This window comes from Grammomys surdaster, unplaced genomic scaffold (genome assembly GCF_004785775.1).
Source record: "Grammomys surdaster isolate TR1022 unplaced genomic scaffold, NIH_TR_1.0 225, whole genome shotgun sequence".
Taxonomy (NCBI): Eukaryota; Metazoa; Chordata; class Mammalia; order Rodentia; family Muridae; genus Grammomys; species Grammomys surdaster.
In genome coordinates this window covers 144,983-168,980 of record NW_021604670.1, presented here as the reverse complement: position 1 = coordinate 168,980, position 23,998 = coordinate 144,983, and the positions used below count along the sequence as shown (strand labels likewise).

The following is a 23,998-nucleotide window of genomic DNA, read 5'->3' as shown; positions in this document are numbered from 1 at the left end:
GAGAGAGAGAGAGAGAGAGAAACATGGAAGCAGACATGTGCCTGTCTCTAGTAGTCAAAGGTAGTTGATATATCTAGGTTGGGTATTGGGTTACACCTCTGATTGTGTGGGCATCTTTTTATTGAGCATTACCAAATATATAAAGCCTTTGGATAATCTAAGAATTAGAATCTCATTCCTACCGGGCCCGAGTGGATGGAGGGATGGTTTGAGCACTGCCCAGCTTTGTAGAGACACTGGCATCTCATGGGTAGCAGGGCTGGTGTTTCTGGCTGGCCATTTCTAGCTGTAGCACCCACGTGCAGAACATGGCACCTGAGCTAGGCAGAGCCACCGCAGCTTAGATGGTCACAGCTTAGATAGTCGGCTTGACCAGCAGCCATTTTTAAATATCTCCCACTACACTTATATACTGGGATACCCACTCTGATGAGTGTTACTGAATCCTTAGTTGTTTGTTTAGGTCTGTGATAAGGAACTTGCACCTGAATGTGGATTAATATGTTACCAATTATATTGCTTGGTTTGACTCATAATTTATTCAAAACAAGATAGGTGTCCTCAGTAAAGGAATTCATGTTGGCTTATACTATGGTGCAATTTATGGAGGCCATTGCACAATGGACACCTGAGGAGAACTGAACTAGCCTCCTAGCTCTGCAGATGAGATACCTGCTGGAAGTGGTACAGAAGACTCCCATGTTTCTCATTTTGTATGAATGTAATTTGTTTCAAAGTGGCTGTTGTCTGTTTCCATTACTAACCTAGGAGGTTAGGAAGGAGCTAGGGAGAAAGAATTCATGAGAGGAATATACATCCCTAGAAATGTTATTAATTGGTTGAGTAAGACAAAATAGGGAAATAAAATATCTGCTCTTTACAAAGTAACGGCATCTTCCTCCCTTAGCTCATTAAAAATTAAAAGCACTCTTGGCTTAAGTAGGGCAAATTAGTAATTAAGTGCTACATAATCAACCTGGATAAACATAATGTTGAAGGGGAAGCCAAATTAATCACCTCACTGGTTTGTTTTTGGCCCATTAATGTACCTTTCCCCCATGTCCTTCCTGTGGTGCCAGGATGCTTGTTCTGTTCCTTTACAGCTGGAAGAAGAGTGGGTTGTGACAGCTGGGCTGACAAATGATAGAGAAGCAGATCTGAAGAAGTTGTGCGTGTATATGGTCCTGTATTCAGAGAACACACTCAGGACCTATGCTGCAGCCTTTAAAGTACCATCCTTTGAAGAGCTGACATGTGACAGGAAAAGCCTAGATGGTAGGAGAATGAATGAGGGGGAACATACACAGTGCACAACACTGCCCAGGCTACTGACAGAAGGGAGGAGAGAACACAGACACAGTATGGGAAAGCTGTAATCGAAGTAACAGTGAAGATGATTTGCTTGCTTCAAACCTTGACTCTGCCTTACTGTAGGTGAGTTACTTAATTCTTCATTTTTTGCACATGTGTGCACACACACATACACTCATACACACATACACTCATACACACACACACATACATGCACGTACACACACACACATGCACAGCATCAAAACACTTACCATAGGGGGTGGACAAGTTCACACATATAAAGCAAAACAACTTTAATTGTTCATTCTCTGTTTAAATTATAATAATTAGACAGTGAGATAATAGATCGTCAGAAAAGCATCCTTACTGTCTTGAGGGCAAGAAAGCCCTCCCAGTAAGAAGCCATTTCAACCCTATATTTAGGGAAATTTGTGCCCTGGGCCTCTGCACTCAAAGAAGAACCTTGAGTAGGATGCCAGCTCTCTGCAGAGACAAAAAGAGGCTTCACTGGACAAATCACTCTCTGTTTTGTGCAGCATAATAAATAAACTTTAGTAACAACTGCTAGAGACCCAGTCATATGGCATTGTGGCAACTTCTGCCACATGTGGGGAAGATGGGAGGAGGCAGAACTAGGTACATTGTGTCAGGCTAAGAAGAAATTAAGGAACACACAGAGAGAGAAAGTTGTCCTTAAACCATGTTGTTCCATTCTGGGTGATGGCCTATCTATGGCTTGCTGACTGGGTGAGCAGACTTGGTGAGACACATTACGAATGTCATTGAGCCTCAGTTTCTTCTTAACAAACCTTACTGAGTTGCTGGAAGTCTGAGAACATAAGCCATTGTGCATACTGCCTGTTACTAGGAAAAATACTAATATTATTATGCTTTGCATTAATTAAACACTCAGGACAAACTCGTCCAGATAGATCATATATTATTCTATTTTATAGAAGGAAATTAAAGCACAAGATGTTTGAAACTTAGTAGTAGAATGAGGGTTTAAACTCAGATGGGCTGGCTTCAGACACACTAATACATCCCTCGTGCTCCGTACTGTAGAAGAGCCTATACATAGATGGTTGTGCTAGGTGTTGGAAATATAGCAGATGTCCTGCGGGCTCTTCAGTCAGTAGTAAGGAAGACACTATTTACTCTCAGTGTTGGAAAGAATGGCAGGGCTGAGCCTACAGCTGTGGTAAAAGTAAAACTTAACAGGTGGGGTGGGTGAGCAGGCAACGTAGCTAATCATACGTCACTACCTCCTATGTGGCCGCAGTACAGCCTCTTACACTGATCTTAGTGGTTTTGCTTAGAGAACAAACAAGTTGTTTATTTGTAGGTCACTCGTATCCATATGGCATTTAAGGATGATTATAATGAGTAAACATGCTACTAGAATAAAAGTCCCAGTCAGAAACTGTCTACAAAGAAGATACACCAAGTACTTACATCCTCATACTCAAAGCCTTCAGGTACCAGGCAGGCTGTGTAAACATGGGGAGAGCCTAGCTAGAGAAAAGTACTAGAGAAGTAATTCTGACAGACATTGAAACTCCAGCCATGGCCTGGTGAGAGCCCCAGGGAACATCTATGGGATCTGGCAGTTTGTCTCTGCCTGGACTAAGGGGATTAGTTTGATGGAACATCACACAGTGAATGCAGAACCGGGAAGCATTTCAGGTCGTGTGGTGTTTCATCATGGTATTATGGACCCATGCCACTTCTTTTAGGATATGACATTTTTCCTGGTACCAATTTTTTTTAAATTACCATTTCTTTACAAACTAACTTAGAAATCAATTTCTTCATGGGTGTTTTTATAAAAACAGAATTTCTTTTATCTCACCTGGTTGAATGCTCAGCATGGTAACAGAAACTTGGGTTCAAGACTTTGTGGAGTTTCCAGGGGTGTCACTGGGCCTACAGTTTGGGAGATGAATAGCGTGCTACTTTGGCTGGTCTCTCCCTCAGCCAGTTTTCTAGCAGAGCCTCATTACTGGCTGAGGAGTGTAGGACCTAAGTACTAAATCTCTTTCCCAGTCTGGCCTGAGAGGAGTGCTAACGTGAAGCACCACATCAATCAAGAAGGGGAGCAGATGCTGAAGTGTATCAAATATCAGTAAACAAGCCCCACAGGAAGGCCACTGAACTTGACATCCTACAATCGAAAATACACTACAGCCTTCATGTCAGATTGCTGTGAAGTTTCATAAACCAAAGTAAGTGATATGTGTGTTTTTTCCCCTAGCTGGACAGCTGCTACTGTTCCATGAAACACTTTCATTTGGAGATGATATGTTATATGTTCTAAGTGTTTTGAATCTGTACTTTTAAAGACTATATTTAGTGCTCGAAGTATTAGTGGTTGCCAGCCCGGAGTTACAGCTTATCAAGTATCTCCACAGTAATTGTGAGGAATTTTTTATTTCTCCCATCTACTATCCCCTCTTTTTTACTTTACACAGTATAATTCACACAATAAATAGCACCGTAAATAAAGAGCACAGATTCTGATATCACACGAAGCTAAGCTCAAGTCTCGAGTTCAGATTTCATAACTACGTATTGGGTAAATCCCCTTGCCTTTCTAAACCTGTTTCCTCACTTCAAAAACTAAGATCCTGGAGTATATACCTCATGTGCTTGTTGAGGAGATTAAGTGAGATGATATGTTCAAAATATTTGGCACAGTCACTGGCGTGAGTCATCCCTCAATGAAGAGGACAAATTGATGCAGCGTGTAGGTTGGTAACTGTTAGCTGACTGTGTTCAGTGTTAGTGCTTTACGTGTAGGGTAGGTTCTGTTAGTGATGCTTGAGATCAAACCTAGGGCCTTGTGCCAGGCAAGTGCTGGGCCACCAAGTTACTCCTGTAGCCTGGCCCTCGGCCAGTCTGCACTCAAGTGTACTTACCCAGCACTGCTCTGCTTACTCCGTATTACATATCACAGGCTCCTTTGCCCCTGGCCTGGCTGATAGGAGAAAAGCAAATTACTTACTCAAGTTCAAACTTTGTACCCAAGCTGGAATGTTTCTGTCCCCAATTCCATGTTCTTTCTACTGAAGAAATGCAAGCATTAGAGCATGCCAAGTAGAATTTAGGTTAAATGGAAAAGAAAGAAATCCCAGCTAGGTTCCTACCATCAAGAATCTAACATTGGATGAGATTTAAAAGCAATAGCAGAAACCAGAGTGTACCGTTACGTGACTGGCTGACCTGCCAGCCGTGGACACGAGTAAGAAGCATGGCTTCCACGCTGAGTGGGCCTTAGAGCGTAGATGGAAATGTTCATTTCAGACCAGGCAGCAGAGCAGTGTGACAGAGATTTGTAGAGGTGCCAGTGAGAGTGAAAGAATATACTCAGTCAGATGAGTTTCGTCTGGGGAAGGATTCCAAGTCTGCAGTACTGGAGAGAACACTGGGTCTGTAAGGAGCACAGCCGACTGGCACTGGGTCTGGTAGAGCAGCCTCCTGTTTAAGTAAGTGAACAAAAAGTTGCAAACTGATTATCCTGCCCCCCCCCCAATTACAAGGTGAAGGATAAATTAATTCAGCCTATGAATAAAAGCAACAACCAAATTTCTTGAGCTTGTGAGAGCCCCTGCAGTAGAAAGGGTGTGCCTTATCTCAGAGTTCCCAGAAAATTATGCTAGAACTTTGTTTCTCTAGAGCACATCTATGGACAAGGTACTGTACTGCAAAACATCACACATTTAAGATTTCAGCCCGGAGAAGGAACTTGCTGAGATGCCAGTGAAGGAGAGAGGTACACAGCCTACCTTAGCTCAGTGCAGAGCCCACCTCATGTCCTCTAGGCTTCTTCATGTTTGACTAGCAAACATTTTTGTCTAGAGGAGCCTGTGTTTAGAACAGAGCTGAAGGGGTTGCAGTTCTTCCCACTGTAGCCAGGCCAGTCTCACCTACTGCCATCTGCTGGAGTCGGACCTTGACAAGCCAGTGAGATAACTGCAGATGCAGGAGGAGAAATTTACACGCTGTCCTGAACTGGACATTTAAGCGTGTGCTTCACCTCCTAGGACTCACTATAGCAGACTGGAGAGATGGGACTCTGTTTTCCAGGGCATCCTAAAACTGATGGCAGAAGGGATTCATCCTGTATGTGCAGCTGATAATTACAGTCCTGATTACTGACTGATTACTATCTGCAGAGCCATCCCCTGAAGGCCCAGTATTAATGGCACTTTGCCAACAATGGTGACCTGTAAACAATCGTTTCTCTAGGTCACAGGCAGTAAGAGGTAAAGCTCAGATAAAAATGCAGATGCCCACACTAGGCTAGGCTCACCATGAAGTGCTGAAACCCTCTTCTATAAATTTTCTCTGGGAACACTGAGCATGCGCTGACCTCACTGAACTAACTGAGCTTCCAAAATAAACTTCCAACTTTAATCAATCCTGTCCATTCTTTAGAACTGGATAAGCATGTAATGAGCCAAAGTGGAGGTGAAACTCCACAGGCAGAGCCTGGAGCTGGCTGAGAAGGGAAGTGCTTATTATAGATCACCAACCACTTAGAGAGCATCCATACTGCAGATGGACTTGGCCTTCTCTCCAGTCCACACCAACACCAGCTCTACACTCTCCTTATGAGACTCACTCTGATCTGTAGTGTATGCCAATCACTGAGTGACTCCGCTTTAGGTCCTCCTCTTTGGGCCTTCATCTCTGCATCTTTACACTGTAAGGATTAGATTTCAGGTTTTTCATGTGTTAAGCAATGGAACCTCCGCAAAGCCAACATATAAGAGAATGTACCATGCATCTTCCACTTACCCATCATTTTTCCTCAGTGTAGACTACCCTGGAAGATCCCTGCTGAACATGAGGGCTGAGCCACTCATGGAAATAATGAATGAATTTTGACAGGAAATAATGAATGAATTTTAGATAGCTAAAAATACATGATAAAATGATGACAATGTAGCCTGGCTTTTAAGAAAGGTAGACTGGAGAGCTATCACCATGGGGATGTGTACCTTCACAGCTGACAAACTATCTCTCTGGTAGGGAGGTGCTCTGGTCTATCCCAACAGTATCTGGTGACTTGTTACAAACAGACTCTCTGTCAGCCCTTGCAGGTAGAATTCTTCCCAGGATGCTTTTAGAGATCGGCCTTTTATCTAGGACTCTGATTCTGGCTTCACCACCAAAGGAGTCATCCTCTTCTGGGAAGAGCCAGGGAACTGGTCCTCCCTGCCTTAACCCTCACCCTTTGCTGATAGTTTGGAAGGAGGTTGTTTCAACTCTATCTGTGGCATTAACATTGTCAGTTTAATTCCTTCTTAGCACTTAAAGCTTTGAGATATCAGTACCCAACCCTGTGCTGGAACATCATTTAAGGTTTAATTCCTTCAATGCCATTAGACTGATAGAGTCAGATGCCCATTTCCTTCATTTTTGTCCTTGATAAAGACCCTTTATGTAAATGCCCCAAGAGTAAGAATTTTCCTTGAGTCATTTCCATATCTCTAGTGTCTAACACAGCCAGACACAGACATGCTACTTGGGAAATTTTTTCATTCATTAAGCAAATAGCTCTAGGTATTTAGACAAGTAAAATCCTTATCACATCTACAATGGAGTTGGCAAGATCGTGAAACAATAAATGGAAATGCATATTATAGCTTGGGTCAAGAGCTAAAAAGGTAAAGAACAGGTTTGATGGAAGAACTAATTAGCATGATTGACAGCTGAATGACTATAAGTGACTGTGACTCCTAACTCTGAACCTGTCTCATTTCATCTCTGAAAACAGTAATCATTGCTATTATGTTCATTGTTACAACTGCTACTCCTGTTTCTTATGTATACATTGCATTCTAAATTTTATGCTAGCATTTTCATATTGATTATATAAATTTCATGAATTAACCTTGCTTGTTAGGCCTCCTTATTTCAAGTAAGACAAACAAGGCCCAGGAACATACTTCATATGTTGAGATAGCTAGTGTCATAGATGATGCTTGAACCAAAGCTGACCAGACAGCTTCTGTTCTGAGAAAATGGAATGTCTCCTAAACTCCTAAGTAACCACTGCCGGTCCAACCTGGATCCCAGTTTGAGAAGCCCTCAATCATATTATTTGGCAAAAGCCCCATTCCATTAGGCTAAAGGGCAAAACGAAAACAACCACAACCAAAGCCAAGTTGCTGGAGAGTATGTAGGAAAAAAAGGAAAATAATTTTGCCTAGGCCCTCTAATGGTCACCTTCCGGCAGTAGTAAGCCATCACCATGGCAATAAGAGAAAATTAATGTTGGATGTTTAGTCACTTTAAAAAGCCACATCAACAGAATACCAAGCTGATGCTGTAAACCTCTCTGCTACAGCTGCTCTGACAATGCTAGAGGCATGTTGGAGAGATCCATGTTGGAGGGTGGGACAGACTTGAGCTTAGCATTGGAAGATTTAAGTCTGAGCCTTAACTGTGCCCTCATGTCTTGAGCAAGTCAGCTGACAAACATGAGAGGCAATCATATTAAGTCAGTATTAATATAGTAGCTTTCTGGAAGTCCGTTCAAAACTCTGTAAAATAGAGGAGTGATAAAGAGGGATATGAAAGTGCTTAGTAAACCATAATGTCATTAACATTATCCAGCCAGGTTTGGAAGAACTCAGGCTGGAGTCAGGTAGACAGAGCTACTTTCTGCACTTTGTCTTAGTAAAAAGGCCAAGCCTCAGATACCCAGGGCCTCAGCTTCCCAGCAACACTTCCCATTATAAATCTGCAAAATGCCCTGCCTGATTTATGCAGTTTCATCCTCTCTGCACTTCAGTTTACCCCATGGAAAATGGAGATGACACCAATGCTCTCTTAGTAAGGTAGGAGGTGTGGCTTAAGTGAGCCCTGGAAGAGCACAGAAAGGCTGGCTGCCTGGCAGGCTGCCTAAATGTTAACAGCAGGGATGGCAGAGAAGAGGAAGGAGCAGGAAGAACATTTGAAATGACATATGTGTGTCAAACTCAACACCTCCATGGGGCACTGATGGTGGTACTCACAGTCACCAGATGCTCTGGTGCCTTTTAGAGTGCTCTCAGATCAGTCACATGCCCCTTTCTGTCCTCAGAGGTGTCATGCCTTCAGTGGCTTTTTGTCAGGCCAGGGTTGTAGGCCTGCCCTTCTTTCTATGCTGTTTTAGGTGAGAAGGGAGAACCAGACCAAAGAATTGATAGAAACAAGAGGAAACTACTAATAAAACAAGTGATGATTTCCCAAACACTGCTCTGACATATTGAAATTCTGGTCAATGCTTAAGTTAACTAAGTGCTGGAAGATGCTCAAGTTAAATTAACTAAATATCTTCATAGTGAAAGTCCATCAAGACTTTAATATATAAATATGACTCTGAATCTCCTGGATTGGGTAGTCATACAGATATAATGATCCCCAAATTTACTTAGCCAAAGAACTGGCATTTTGCTGGCTTATCACTGACAGACTGATAGATGCTGTGTAAGCCAGAGGTTAAGGTCCTCAAAGATGACAAGAGGTACCATAAAGAGAACTGGAAGATTTCTACCAATCCTGCCATTGGCTTGTGTATCTATTTAAATAAAAGAACAGCAAGTCTGTTTTGGCAGTAACTATGTGTTAGATGGTACAGAAACAATAACAGGTAAACCTGATGGAATCACTACCCTTCAGAGTTCTTGTGAGCATGCTGGAAGGAGGGAGAGAGATGTTGCCCGGGAAATTCAGTATAGTGAGAAAGCATAGCGAGCCATATGCCTATAAAGGGACCTCTTGCTCCATTTACTGGGCCAAGGGAATCATCCAAAACCACCCATTTCTAAATGGAGACACAAAGAAATAGTCACAGCTTTTTGGTGTGTAGTTTATGACCCACTTGCTCATTTGTGGCCTTACTCAACCTTCTCAGACAGATTCAATCACAGTGGTAAAATGTGATGATGAAGACCACTCAGAGCCATAGTACAGGCAAGGAAGGCACCATGTAAGGCATTTTATGAATCTAATGTACTTAATCTTTTAACAGTAAATAGAACTCTCAGCTTACAAAGGAAAAGTTGAGGTTATAAAAAAGTTAAATGCCTTTCCAAAAGCTACCACTGGTAAGTATTACAAAACCAGGGCTGCAACTCCAATCTCCAAGGTTACTAAGCTGCTTCCCATAATGCTATGACCCACCAGGAACATGGTTGGTCCATGGTGGTTTCAACAAGCTGAGAAAGTGGAAAGCAAGATGACGTTAGAAATAATAAGTTGTCATCTTCCTCCTCCTCCTCTTCCTCCTCCTCCTCTTCCTCCTCCTCCTCTTCCTCCTCTTCCTCCTCTTCTCCTTCTTCTTCTCCTTCTTCCTTCTTCTTCCTCCTCCCTCCTTCTCTTCTTCTTTTTGAAGCAGGATTCCTCTATGTAGCCCTGGGTATTCTGGAACTTTCTCTGTAGATCAGGCTAGCCTTGAACTCATAGACATCTGCCTGCCACTGACTCCTAAGTACTAGGATTAAAGGCATTTGCCATCACAACCAGTTTAGGGATTCTTCCTCAAACTGATTTTTTTTCCTTAAATACTTGGTTACTCTAAACAGTCATGCTTGATATGGATAATCCTGAATGACTTTGCTGTTTTGTGTTTTACTTATCCAGATAATTTTTTGCTTCTTCGCAAACCAAAAAAATCACTAAGTATATCAGTCTCACAAATTCTCATAAGTCATTTTGAAGTTTTATCATTCATGAGATTTGAAAATTTTGGGAGTACTATGTATATAATTTTATAGTCTATGCCCAAACCGAAACGGGTTGGGTAGAAAATGGCAACCAGTACATGGCTTTGAGAGCTGATGGATCCAGCTTGGGTCAGTTACTAAGCTCTATGCACTGGCATTGAGCATCAGAGAAGAAGGTAAAATATGAAGAACTGACATCAGCTGGAATGTGTGCAAAGCACATGTGGCTCTCAGGGTGCTCTACAGCACTGTGCAGGCAGTCTTAGTCTTTGCTAGTCATTTCTTTCCTGATTATTTTCTTCAATGTATAATAGAAAAATATAAAAAGCTGGCATCAAACTTGAGTTTTTATGGAATTTCTGCTCCAAATGAAACCATATTTTGAAGAAAAGAGGAGTTTTAGTCACAATTTTTAAAGATAGTCCCTTACTTGTGAATTCAGGTAATACCTAGGTATGGAAACAATTGTGAAAATGGTATATAAATTACTAAAGTTATGTGAAATAATAAGATAATATATGTGAAAGTGCCTACTTGCATAGAAAGTCCCAATAAATACTTCCTTCCTGATTCACATGGCTAGCAGGTGGCAGAGCCCAGGCCTAATCCTTTTAGCATCTAACTCCACCTCAGTGCGTCCTCAAGGAGCCCCTATACTTGAGTGCCTATCTGTTTACCTCACACAGCATCTTCCAAGTGCACTGAATGCAGGTATTTTAGAAGTGTCCAGGTGCTCAAAAACATTCTGAAGAGTGCTAGTAAGGATGAGCATATTCATGAGAGAGTACCTAGCATTAGTATTTGGAAAACAGTTACCAGTTAGGACTGGAAGGGTCCTTCAAGAGCCTCCTTTACAGATAGCAAGCTGAGATCCAGGCAGGGCAAAAAGTCAATGGGCAGCAAGCTCATTGCTGATCAGACCAGGATAGAAATAAGACATGCAGATGTAAAACTCTGCATAATCACCTGTTTCTTCCTGAATTTTTACTTTCCATGGAAATGATATGGAAGAACTATAGAACCTCTTATAGGTTGAAAAATAGAAAGACATTGAAGGCTATGCTTTACACTGTATGCAGAAAAAAATATTGCAAATGACCACATGTGGGAGGTGGTCTGAGTTGTGTTCTTTTTTTCTATTTAATAGGGATAAAGTAGATATGGTCTATCCTTCAACATTTTAACCCTTTACCCCTTTCTGAGTGTTCCTGTTTCATGGAGTGGGGGTCATTCACAGTTTTGTGCAACTGTCATCACCATCTGTTTCCAGAATTTTTTCAACATGTGGGACTTAACTCTGGACCCATTAAACAGCAATTCTGCATAGCCCCTTCCATAGCCCCTGACCAGCACCTCACTACTTTCAACAGCTCTAGCCACATTGTATAAGCAGCATTAAATAACATTTGCCTTTGGGTGACTGGCTTGTTTCTAGTATAACAATGTACTCCAGGTCCATCTATGTCAAGGCATGTGTCAGAATTCCTTCCTTCCTCCTTCTGTTCATCTGGGTGCCCCCTTATGACTGTTACCACTGAAGATGTTACTGAGCTTCTCAATTTTGCAGCTTCTTTCTAGTGGCAAAGATAAATGGCCTGGTTGTAAAAGTCAGCAGCAGTGGGTCATGGTACCTGAGAACTCAGACTCTCCTTCTAGTCTCATAGATGACTAACAGAGAACGAATAGAGTTTCATGCTGTGCTTTCCACCGGGACCCCCAATTTCTCTTTAGCTGCTGCCACAAGCAATCAGCCTTGGGGTAGTTTAGGGTGCATTTCTGAAAGGTGAGGTGTTGCCTGGGGCAATCATGTTTCTATCCCCACCTCCACAATGCCTACTTGAGCTTGTGTGGCAGTTCTGAGGGGCAGGATAAAATATGATTTTCATTTTAAAAATCGCCTTGTTTTAAATTTTTGAGTTGTTGACAGTTCTCTGTACCTATCTTGTTTAAACAATTTCTAAACAGTACAATTACGTGTTTGCCTGGGTTGTTCCGAAGCAGCAGAATGTGATCATGTGTGACAATCAGATCACTCAAATGTCTTCTTCCAATCTGAGACTTACTAAGTAAACTCACAGAGGGCAGCAGAATAGCCTAACTGACCAAGCAGGTTCTGCAGGCCAGAGATACCTTTTTTTTTCCCTATAAAAACATTCAGCAGAGCTAGGTGTGGTAGCATGCAGGAGGCCTTGACTGAAGGATCAGCATAAATCACCTTGGACACAGAAGGAGTTTGAGGCTAGCCTGGACTACAAAATGAGTCCTTATCTCAAAAAAGAAAGCATGTAGGAGGGAGACTAACAACCAACCAACCAACAAACAAACAAACAAAAAACCACTTTGATTAGAGGTGTCTTACACATTTGTCTCTTTTTTGTCTGTCACCCTGGCTATTAAGAGTAATCCCTCTTTACCATTCCCACCCTTGATTACTGGCTAGCAGTGTGCCCAAGAAAGTACAGATTCATCCCCCCTTGCCTGTGTTGACCACTAACACATCTGCTCTACTTCCTTTACTATGTCATGGTTCAGGTACCATTCATTGCCCTCAGCTGTGATAAAGAAAACATTTGGATGCAGAAACCCTCCTTGGATGCCGGGCAGTGGTGATGCATGCCTTTAATCCCAGGACTTGGGAGGCAGAGGCAGGTGGATTTCTGAGTTGAGGCCAGCCTGGTCTACAGAGTGAGTTCCAGGACAACCAGGGCTATACAGAGAAACTCTGTCTTGGAAAAACAAAAACAAACAAAAAAGAAAAGAAACCCTTCTTGGTTCTGTGGAGTTGAGCGTCTCTCTAAGGCTGGCTACTTGAGCTACTGCTCCAGACTTTCCCCCTGTCTTTTCTTTGGATAACAGGACAGTGGTCCCCAAAGGGAAACATCCATTACCTTTCTCTAGAATTGAGTTCATTTTCCATTGCATGTTTCTGTTTAAACAGAAAGCCTTTTAAAAGGGCTGAGCATACATTGAGCATGCCTGCTAAATTTTTAATATGTGTGTGCCCACAGCCAAGAGAACAGAGAAGCCTTAAATAATAATGAAGTTGGATTATGCACGTTGTATGCTTTATGTGGCACTGATTTCTAAATATACTCTTAACAGCCAGGTATTATTTAATACATCCCTATTAATCAAGCTGCCAAATCTAAATGAAAACCATGTTTAAATATATTTAATAAGATTATGGCTTTGAGGTGAGTAGCAAGCTAATGTTGGCTGCATTCATTTTCCTCCCTGCCAGGCCTCCCTCACTCTTTTGTGTAAACATGCTGGAAACTTCTTTCTCCAGTGAAGACAGTGTTGGTTACAAAGCAACTGATGTTGCAAACTTTCTGTGTGAATGTCAGCTTAGTGCATAACTAGGAATGTTTTAGGAAAAGAAAACAACACAGATTTTTTTTTCTCCTGCAACTGAGAAATGAAATGTCTTTTGTTTTGGGGCTGAGCCCTTGAATTAGGGTGGAAATTAATAATCGCCTTAGAGAAATGAGTCATTTCTACCTTCTGCGATATAGTGTCTGCTTTTTGATCTGTTATCACTCTTGGTGTTTTGTATTAAAGATTGTGTTACTTTTCGCTTTAATGGTTGGTTTCTGTTGGTTTTGCAATAGTGACACCCAGTGGCACTCATGAACATTGCCAGGGCTGCTAATGCTGTCTTTCTAAAGCAATCTCTTTCCTCCTATGGAATAAAAAAATATCTAGTTTCTTGAAGTTGAAGGAATAATTGAGTCTAGACAAGACAAAAGAGCAGTTCCTTCTCATAGGCTTCTCATTTGGGACAAAGAAGGGAAGTAAAGAAGGACAGGACAGATGTGTTTGTGGGGGAGGAGGTCATGCATGCCACCTCAGCAGACTTTCAGAGTTATTAGTGAAATACCATTGTATACCCCTGCTGTGTATAACTGTTCTTCTTACAGAAGCAGTGTATGCACTGTCCCACCCTTTGCCTCAGGCATTTCCTGCACCCTGCAGAGAAATGACTATTTGCTAGTGTGACAGCCTTCTGCAACTGTGGTGATTTCTTGTTTCTCTTATCTTCATTCCCCTCTTCTTTCTATCTAATTCTCTTTACTCATATTTGCCCCTACAGCGTTGTATTTAGAACTCTTAACCAGTTCATTCTCCCTGCTAGCATGTTTTTATCTGTTCCAGATTCTGAGCTCTTAACTTGAGTCTCCCTGTTTACATGTCTTAAAACTTTTAAATCTTTGATTAAGAAGTCATAAATGCCTATTACAAACATATTAAAAGTTTCTGACTATATAAACACGGAAAATAATCCCTATAAAATGTTCAACACTGCCTACTTTGAATTTAAAATGGGGAGCATATGTTTAACATCGTTCATTGTAGAAATTTCAGGCTTTGTTTTAAAAACCAAAAGTACATCTAATACATATACAGGCCGCATATAATTCACAGAGGCAGAACTTACAAAGCCACCGTATCTGTACATACAGTGGTGTGACAGATGCTGCTTCTGATGCTGTTTGCAACGCCAGGCACTGTTCTAATCACTTTACATGAAACAACCCATTTAATTTCCATAGCAAGGGTCAGGAACTATTATTATGGTTGTCCCACACATGTTCATGAAATGTTTAAGCATTGTAAAAGGACAGTGTCAACATCTCGGTCATAAGATTGTCATGAATGATGGCAGGAAGAGCTGTCACCATTTCTTTAAGTGTTTTGAAGTCAGTGTCATTGTCTTTAGTCTCCCTACCCAGCTCTTCTCGAAACTGGTGGATCTCCTTTAACTTATGGAACCAGCCTCCTTTGCTTTGAATGTCATCAGTCACGGGGCTTACATTCCAGTGCCCAAGAATCAGGCAATGACCAATGGAGAGAGAAATTTAAGCAATGGAAATAACAAAGGTTAGGGATATAGGGTGTGCAAAGCTAATCATAAGAGCATTGGGAGTCATCACCCTGGAGAAGGATGCTTGGCAGGAACCCTCAGTAGGAGTTTGTACTGAGAAGACAAAGGCTCTGTGGCAACAGCAAGTTGAGTGAGACTATAGAACAAAGAAAAACAAACAAATAAAAATTATGGAGGCTAGAACATGCTAGTGTGGGGAGAGACCTTTGCTCTCTTCTCTCTTCCCTTTCAGCCCTTTGACACTGTATTATACCACAGACACTGACCATGGTGTAGAATGGTAGAGTTCTGTGGGATAATCCAGAGAGGGCATGTAGGGGGAAGGATGCAGGTAAGAGAATTGGCCTAACACATTGCTTCCAGTACACATTCAACCCTACCATCTGAACCAAGAGTAAGATGAATGTGAGGTATAATGAAGTCCCTGCCAACTTATGCATGCTGAGCACCCGATCACACAGGTGGGCCTTGGGTCACATTCTTCTCCAGCCATGGTTTGTAGGTCTGCATCTCTGGACAGAATACCAAGTTTTCAGTCTCTTTTCTTTCTATCATTCCCTTATTCAGTACACATGTCTTCATGTGCAGCCATCTGTGTTAGGCCTATTCTTTTCACAGAGTCAATCCTGGAGTCGACAGACTCAGTCATGGTGTTTTGTTTTGTTTCAAGTTTTTGCCAGCCTCTTAGAGAAGAAATACCATAAAACGGTTAGTGATAAGAGTGGGCTAAATTCCTAGTCTGGAAGTCAGAGAAAATATTCCAAAGGAACTGACAGTTAAACTAGGACTTAAAAAAAAAAAGAGGTGAACATGTGTATGTATGTTCAGGGGATTCGGTAAAGGGGCAGGGGCAGACTTTTAAACCTCAGAAGCAGAAGATACTTGAACTTAGAGAGACAAGTCCAGTTGTATGTCAGATATAAATGTGAATAAATAAATGAATAATTTTCCTCACTTATATGGTGCAGAGGCAGCTGATATGATAGAGATACATATGAATCAAAAGTAGCTTTGTTAATTCACTGAGAAACCACGTTCTCCAGCCTTGCCCATCATTTCCCCCTGGGTAGACTCCTGAGGAAACCCATATATTTTTTTTTTACAACAGCTGCTTACTAAGTAAATAATACAGTGTGGTGATGGGAGACCATAGCAAATATTGATCATATTCCAGGGACGACTGGGTTGCTGAATATGGACATACCCAAATCCAAATGGCCATTGGCTGTGTTTATTCTTCAGTGCTTAAGTAGAAACTACAGAATGAGCAAGCAGAAGCCTGTCACAATGCGAAGGTGACACACAGATGGGAAAGAGGATGGCAGTGTGGTCTAGATGCCAGAGACAGAGAGCAGGGTGAGGAAGGAATGGTCCAGATTCTAGTTTTTGCTCAACTATGGGATTGAACTACAATATGCACCAAATGGCAGTACATCTGTCTGGTGGAGCTGTGCCAGACATTGTATAAGATTCTTGTCAGCTCTGGAATTCTTATCCTCCCTGGATGGCACTCCTGGCTTCTGGTCCTCACCCTTTGAAAAGGGTGAATTCCACTGGGTCCAGAACACCTTAAAAAGCTCTGCTGACTTACTGTCCTCTTGGGAGTAGTTCTTAGAGAACACCACACTTCTTGTGTCCATTTCCTACCCTCATGTCTCTCAAAAGAGGGCATGGGATGTCCTGTTCTGTCCATCTCTGTCCCATTCCACTGAGACAGAATCTCTCATTGAATGTAGAATTACAATGGTAGCCATCAAGGCTCAATGATCCTTCTGTCTCAGCCTTCTAGGCTCTGCTTTGTAGGTGGGTGCTGTGATCTGAACTCAGACCCTTATTCATATGCAGCAAGCATTCTTACCCTCTAAGCTGTCCTCAAGCCCTAGGTCTAGTTTCCTAAGCTCTGTGCCTCTGATTTCTTCACCTGGGATATATGGGTGAACATTGTTTTCTGCCATGGGCAGTTGTCTGTGAAGATCAGTGGTAAAACAGTTAGAGAAATACCTGTTGCTTCAACAATGCAAATAGTGCTATTGTTTATCAAGTACCTACAACCTTCATTTCACCTTTCTTCACATGCCTCCTGTCCAGTTCCTAGGCAGATACTAGGGCACAAAGGGCACATCCCTGTCCTGGAGTCCAGCCTAGTTCCATTTACTAGAAGCTTCCTGAATGACAGGCCCTAGGCAGATTCCACCTCATGGAATTCCTATGACAGTCCAAGTCACTATTCTTCCCATTACTCAGTGGTAACTTCAGACTAGAGCAGTTATGTGATCTTCCCAGCATCCCATGTCAGTACATGGCAAGGTGGAACTACAGTTTTCTCTTTGCAGGTTCCTCTTCCCTCTGTTTCACCCCCTCAAAGCTGCCATTACGGAGCTCTGGAAGAAGGGAGAGCGTGATGGAACCATTATGGTGGGGAAAAGTTCTCCCCACTGTCTACTTCCAGCTCTCAGATGGCCCACTGTCAACCCAGCTCCCAGAATCGGTTGCTCAACCCATCTGAAAAGGATCTGTCTTTAACAGCAAGGAGGCAGAGAAAAATAATTCATACTAAAAACAAACTCTGTCATGAGTCATTTGACTTTGCTTTCCCCTGAACACATAGTTTATGTCTTAGGGGAGCCAAGGCTAAAGGAACATCTGAAATGGTTTAGGCGAGTAGGAGCCATTCTTTAAGGCACTCACATCTCTTATGTGCCCATTGGACCCCAAGATTTAAATCAACAGCATGCTTACCAGGCCTGGCGATTTCTTATTTTGTTGGAGATGTTTTGAAATGTGACTGCATACATATTTTCCCAAGATGACAAAAACCGATTTGGTCCTTGGTTTATAAGTTCTCAAGCCATGAGCTACCCTGCACAGTACTTCTTCTGAATGAGAATGTTTTCCTTTTTTTTTAGGAACCTGAAAAATGCCAGGAATGCATTTACAGTATAAAACAGAAGCTACACAAATACAGAGGAAAGAGTAGATGACACTAGTTCTCCTAACCCACGAGATCGTCATTCTCACACATTCCCTATGTCTTCCTGGCCATTTTAATGTACTCCTGCACACAAGCACACAAGAAAATAAGGAACAGAGTGTTCCACTTTCCTTCACTAATAAGAGATATTAAGTGTATCTTCCCTGTGTCCCTTACATGTTAATAATTATTCTATAATCATCATTTTAAAAGTAATGTAGCCAGTACTCTGTTGAAAGATACGTGGGCAGTCCTACTCCTTATTGGAAATGGTGGCATAGGGATCTTCAGTTGTATAATTCTTAACACCCAAGTTTGAGTATTTCTCTGGGATATATACAATAAAGTAGAATTTACAGTGAAAGAGTTACAATTTTAAAACCATGGTCTCTCACTGTGGTCTCAGTCCTCCAGAAAGTCTATCCTCATTTGGATCTCTGCCAACATATGACATTGTCAGTCACTTAACATTCTTGCCAAAACTGGGGGTAGAAACATCTGCTGTTCTCTCCCTTTGCTTGTCTACTTTGCTTGAATGTTCTGAACAGCAGTGACTGTCTGCATACTCTCATACCTGTGAGTGTAGACCTTTATATGACTTCTTAGAGAGCTTTGCCTTGAGCGCCCCCTGTCCATTTGTTGAAAATGTTTCCCTCCCTCATGTGCCAGGAGTGACTGCAGGACTTAGAAGTGAAGTATCCTACATAGAGCAAAACATTCAGAACAGAACACATCAGCTTTCAGGTTGGTCTCTATTGGTATTCTTTGTAATTTTATCATGAATTGTGGATCAGTTCTAAAAGGTCCCCAGCACATATGCAGTAACAGCGTTCAGATGAGTTCCTGGTCTGTAATCCCAGAGCCACTGGAACAATCCAGGCTCCTCTGCTAACCTCCTTGCTTTGTGGCATTACTTTGATACTCTTAGCCTTATTTATCTCTCTGTAAAATGGGAATCTTCCCAAGTTCAAAGAATTGTTGTCCAATTGCCTATCACATATGTTCAATTTTGTGCTTATTGACTGAATGTTTCCCCACTGGGATTTTAAATACAGCTGATCACTGAAAACCTGAAGATTTTGTAGGCAAATTCCAGAGGCACAGCATGCGCAAAGAGTCTGAGGCAATTTCCTAATTATGTTTCTAGGTGGGCCTGGGCCTAAGGTAATAAAAACACCTACACAATAGCTTAACACTGGAAAATTCTCTAGGGTGGGCCACCTCTTTTGGAGAGGAGGAGTCAAGGCTCTAAGGAAGTGTTCTATCCACCCACGTGGGCAGTTCCTCCTAGGGCTTTCATAGTGCCTAGACACACAAGGTTTCTTGTTGCGGTAAATCTTGCTCTTGAAGACATGCCTCATCTCTTACCCAATCAGTACCCTTCTCTTCTCAAAGCCAGGAAATGCCAGAGGCTAAGAGCCCACCTCTTGCAACCAGACTTCCTGGAATCAGTACCAGCTCTGTCAGTTGTGAGGCCTGTTGTAAGTTCTAATTTCTTTCTGTCTATAAAATGACCATGCTAATATGACCTTCCTAATAAGAATTGTACAAGGGCCAGCATTTACAAAGTATGTGTCAGGAGCCACTGAGAAATAGCATATGGCTTCTGAATCCCAGCTCCTTCTCTCATAGCCTATTTGGACACCATGCTTTCAGTTTCATCTTTATAAAATGTGAAAAATTCTACTCCACGGCATAGTTAGGAAAGTCAAACAGACAGTATAGTTCACTATGAGCTAACTGTGCAAGTGGAAGTGGTTAAAAAGGACGGGTGTAAACATGTAGCAAATACCAACCTTCAAATGCGGAGGGATTTATGGACTTGGAAGAAACTCTTGAGTCAGATACTGCTTAGAATTCAAGTGACCTCTTGAATTCTAAGCCCTCAAACATTGCTTCCTCGGATATAAAACAATGCATTGCTGCTAAAGGTGCCTACCTGTAGGCTTGTCATAGATATGAAATGGTCATAAATCAGGCACATAGCCAGTGCTTAGACAAATTACTTCTGTTACCCATACATATCTCCAGTCTACTCATGGGCAGATCCTTGATTGCAGTCAGGGACCTTGAGCAGAGATAACAGAACCAGGGCCCGGCCGAGTCCACATAGATAGCTGTGGAGTAGCAGAGATGTAGGTTGTAGATTACGGAAGAGATACAGAGGCTGAAACAGGTCTCTGGATGATGAGGGCAGAGACATAGACAAAATTAAGGATTTCTGTCAGATAATATATCTCATCTAAACTCTGATGACAACTGACTGAATAAGTACTATTTCTATTTATCCAGTGAAACTGAGAGAGGTTAAGAGACTTTCCCAAGACTAAAAGTGGATACATGAAGTCCAGAGTCAGGAGCTGCCTCACTCACAGTCCTCAATACTGTGTTATCAATAGTGTCTGTCCCACTCTGTGGTGAATTACTCAAGAGGGGTGCTTGCAGGGTGACTCTGGTGAACAGATGCAGCCATCAGAGCATAAGTCTGGAGTGTCAGCTTCATGGGAAAGTTTGGGAAATGTATCCTGAAACACAAAAACGGGTTTTCAGTTGTAGTCTGTGTGCCGGGCTGAGGGCAAACCCAAGCAGAACCATAAATAGCCCTCCACAGGGTTCATGTCATAGAAGCCCCCTTGTTCCTTCTGTTTGGAGGGTAATGCTGAACATGCCTCATGAAAACAGCTGGATCTGCCCTGAGCATGAGAGCCATTCAGAACCACCCAACTGAGGTGCCCTCAGTGGGCAGAGCCACACAAGCTTTGGTCAGGTGATCTGATCTACTATGCTAGAGTCTTGGCAGATGGCCTTGTAGAGGAGTTGCATCCATCTCTGCTGTAAGCAGAGGTCTCCTGTAGCCATTAATTAGCAGGGACCCATCCTAGTTCAGTTACAAACCTGAGTTTGCTAAAGAATATATTTCATTAATTTTCTCTAATTAAAACAAAACCAATGTTTAACAAGCCATGTAGTCTAGTATATTTTAAACAATGAGACCATTTTTGTCCCACAGTAAAAGGTACCATCCTCACTATGATTGTACACAAAAAACCTTAAGACTGAAACCCATGCCTCCAAAGTGATTCACTATCCAAAGTGATTCAGTCACAAGCAGTCTCCCTCCCTCTCTATGGTCACAGCTGGTGCGAGTTAAACATGGAAGGCATTCATTGTTTGTCCTCCTGCCCTCTACCTCCCCAGCCTGCCTTCCCAACCCTTCACTAGTGGGTTCTACCTGTAAAACCTAGCCACTCCTGGAAGCACAGTTTCCTCTGCTCCTGGGGAAGCAGGCTGCCTCCCAGAATTCCCACTGCTTGCACACAGGCCTTTCTCCTGCTTCACTGTTCTGCCTCTTAAACAGTCAAAGCACCTAGAAGAGACAAAGACCAGACTGAGTTCCTACAGTGTGGCCCTCTCTACATAGGCATTGCCTACCCAAACCCCACAGCCTTCTCAGTGGGGACATCGAGAAAAAGAAAGGCCATGACCACCTGCTACACTTACAGTGTAACCACACTCAATGTTTGTGAGGTTGTGTGAACTAGGGAGACACTCCCATCAACATTCATGAATGAGAAGTCTAGAAAGGCAAACTGCCTCCTTAGGTCACCTGGGAGGGGGGCTTTGAACTAGCATTTATTTGAAAATCCCAATTATTAGCTCTCCCAGCTTCACTAAGATGTGCAAGTAACATGCACGTTGCCCACACGTGTGCACATGGGAAGAGTACTTTCTGAACTTGAAGGATGGCTGGTAGCCTCCAATATTGCTGACACAGACACAGTAGCTCCCCGAGGCCATAAAAAAAAAAAAACTTGCCTTCTAGGAGTGTGCTAGTATGTCTAGGAACCACCACCATCTGGTATGGGGCCATTTATGCAGAGAGGAGTGGAGGAGATGTAGTAGGCAAGGAAGGACCTGTCAGCTAGGCTGAGAGTTCTCACATGTCATTGAATGGCTACTGCAGGCAGAACTGGCTGCTCACCATGCTGAATCCTGTTCAGAGGCAGCAGCAGGCTCCATAGTGCCCACTCCGGTACCCATCCGACTTCAGAAATAAAATTAATAAGAACCACAGGATAGCAGCTAGGGATTATTAAACCTCTCTACAAGAGGTCAGTAAACTACAAAGGGGGATGCCAGTACATCCAACACTCATTATCCTAGTACAATGTCACGATTTTAAACAATACAACTGTGTATTTGTTTATAATAATGCCAAGTAAGATCTGACAGCTTCATGTTGCTTGATCATGATGCCCCCCCTCTGTCCTTCTCCTTCTCCCTCACCCTCTCCCTCACCCTCTTCTCTTTTTTCTTCTCCCTATCCCTCTCTATCTCTCTCTGTGTGTATTAAAATTGTTTTATAAAATACTATTGAGAGCAAATGTTTAGAAGTTATTATCTTTAGAGTCCCCATTTAATAAATAGGAGTGATAATTATTTATATGCCTCTAAATAGGATGCTTCATTGGTCTAATGCTGGGGAATCCTTAAGCCAGACCTGCTTGCCTGTTAGAGCAGGGGCTTCTCCCAGTAACCAGTATGAGCACAGCTTCCATCTTGCATACAGTTAGAAACTGTTGCATGTATTAAATGTGTTCTAAGAAAATCATTGCTTTTTTCGTGTGTGTTTAAAATTTTGCTGAAGTCTGTCAAAAGAGGCAACATAGAATAGTCATGAAAATCAAAATTCAAAGTCTAAAACATCTCAGCTTCCTATCATTTTTGAGCAAACAGGTTTGATGGAACATATTCCCCAATATCTCCCAGCCATTCGTAGCTATTGGACATAAAATGAGGGTGACACTGACTCGTAGATAGAGTGGCTTATGTCTATCCCTGACACAGTTGATAGGAGCATCTCTTTTATTCATAAGGGAGGGAGGAAGTAAGAGCTATGAAGTTTCCCATGGAAACTTAACACATACTATTTTTTAAATGTTTAGGAACAAAAGGTGAATTTACTAGGATCATAAGATATATCTACACTGATTAAAGGCCCTTTATCCCTCCTCAGTCAAGAAGCCACTGGAGGCTAAATAAATCCAATTGTGTATTTGTGCTTAAAGTCTATCTAGACAGGAGGCTGAGAGATCCACCTTGGTCTGAGTATCAAAACCTATGTAGTAGTAAGTTCTGGATAATTCATGACCAGTGTTTTACTCCATGGTTTATCTGTGCAGTTGAAGGATAAACTTTGGTCTTCCCTCTAAGGAGGAAAAATCCATCAAGGGACCACTGAGTCCCCTGAATTTGAGAACAGACAAACATTGTTCCTTTTTGGGATTATAACCTAAGTGGTTTTGCTCCAGCACATGTGGAATTAAACAAAACAGACAGCTGATTGCTGTTAAATCAACATGTGCAAAAACAACTACTACAGCGCTTCTCAGTTATAGAACCAGAGACTCCTGTTCTAGAAGGGGCTCCTGGTTAGACTGTACTTTGGCATGAGAGGAGGGAAAAGAAAAAACAAAAGGAAGAAAAGCAGAGAAATAGAAAGGAAGATAAGTAGATGGCTTTGAAACTTGTAAAGTCTGGGCCACAGAGAGCATCTTCTCCTGTTCTCTCCTCCCTCTTTCTTTCTTTTTTGAATGAAAAGGAATCCTTGCTACCAGCTTCAAAAGATGAGGTGTCCAATCCTCTCACTGTCTTGGGGGGCAGCTTCCCATTCCTCACACTGAGACCTTCACACTGAGAACTAAGGATGCCCAAGAGTTCACAGGGCATGCCAGTGACATTTCAGGGTGCCCTCTTGTCCCCCATCACAAGAAAAGCTCTTTCTTTCTTTGCCTTCTCACATAACAGCTTGGGATTCTTGTCACCCAGTACCCACACCCCCAAATGCATTTGAACTTACTGGATTTGTTAAAAGTCAGGGCATGGAGCCTTTTTCCATGGTGCAGGAGTTCTGGCATTACAAAGCAGAACTAACGTGGGATTTTGGAACCCTGCCCTATTTGTGCAGTTAATTAGAGCTCCCCAAGGGCTGCCTGAGCTAGTGGTCTCAGGAGACATGGAGTGGGGGCCAGGGAAGTCGGTGACTGTGTGTACCCTGGGTGGCAGGAACATGTACCAAACAACTCTCCATCACCAAATGCAACCTGGAAC

General features: G+C 42.3%; 1 protein-coding gene across 4 annotated transcripts in view; it reads left to right on the top strand.

Moving 5' to 3' along the window:
- Window positions 1–23,998, top strand: part of Fggy (FGGY carbohydrate kinase domain containing) — a 363,520-nt gene that overhangs the window by 292,965 nt on the left and 46,557 nt on the right. The window contains exon 16 of one of the 4 annotated variants that reach the window (XR_003712158.1): window positions 3,361–3,539. The exons of the other annotated variants lie outside the window; for them this stretch is intronic. The gene's annotated coding sequence lies outside the window, so the exon portion shown is untranslated. The remainder of the gene's footprint in view (window positions 1–3,360; window positions 3,540–23,998) is intronic. 4 annotated transcript variants of the gene reach the window in all.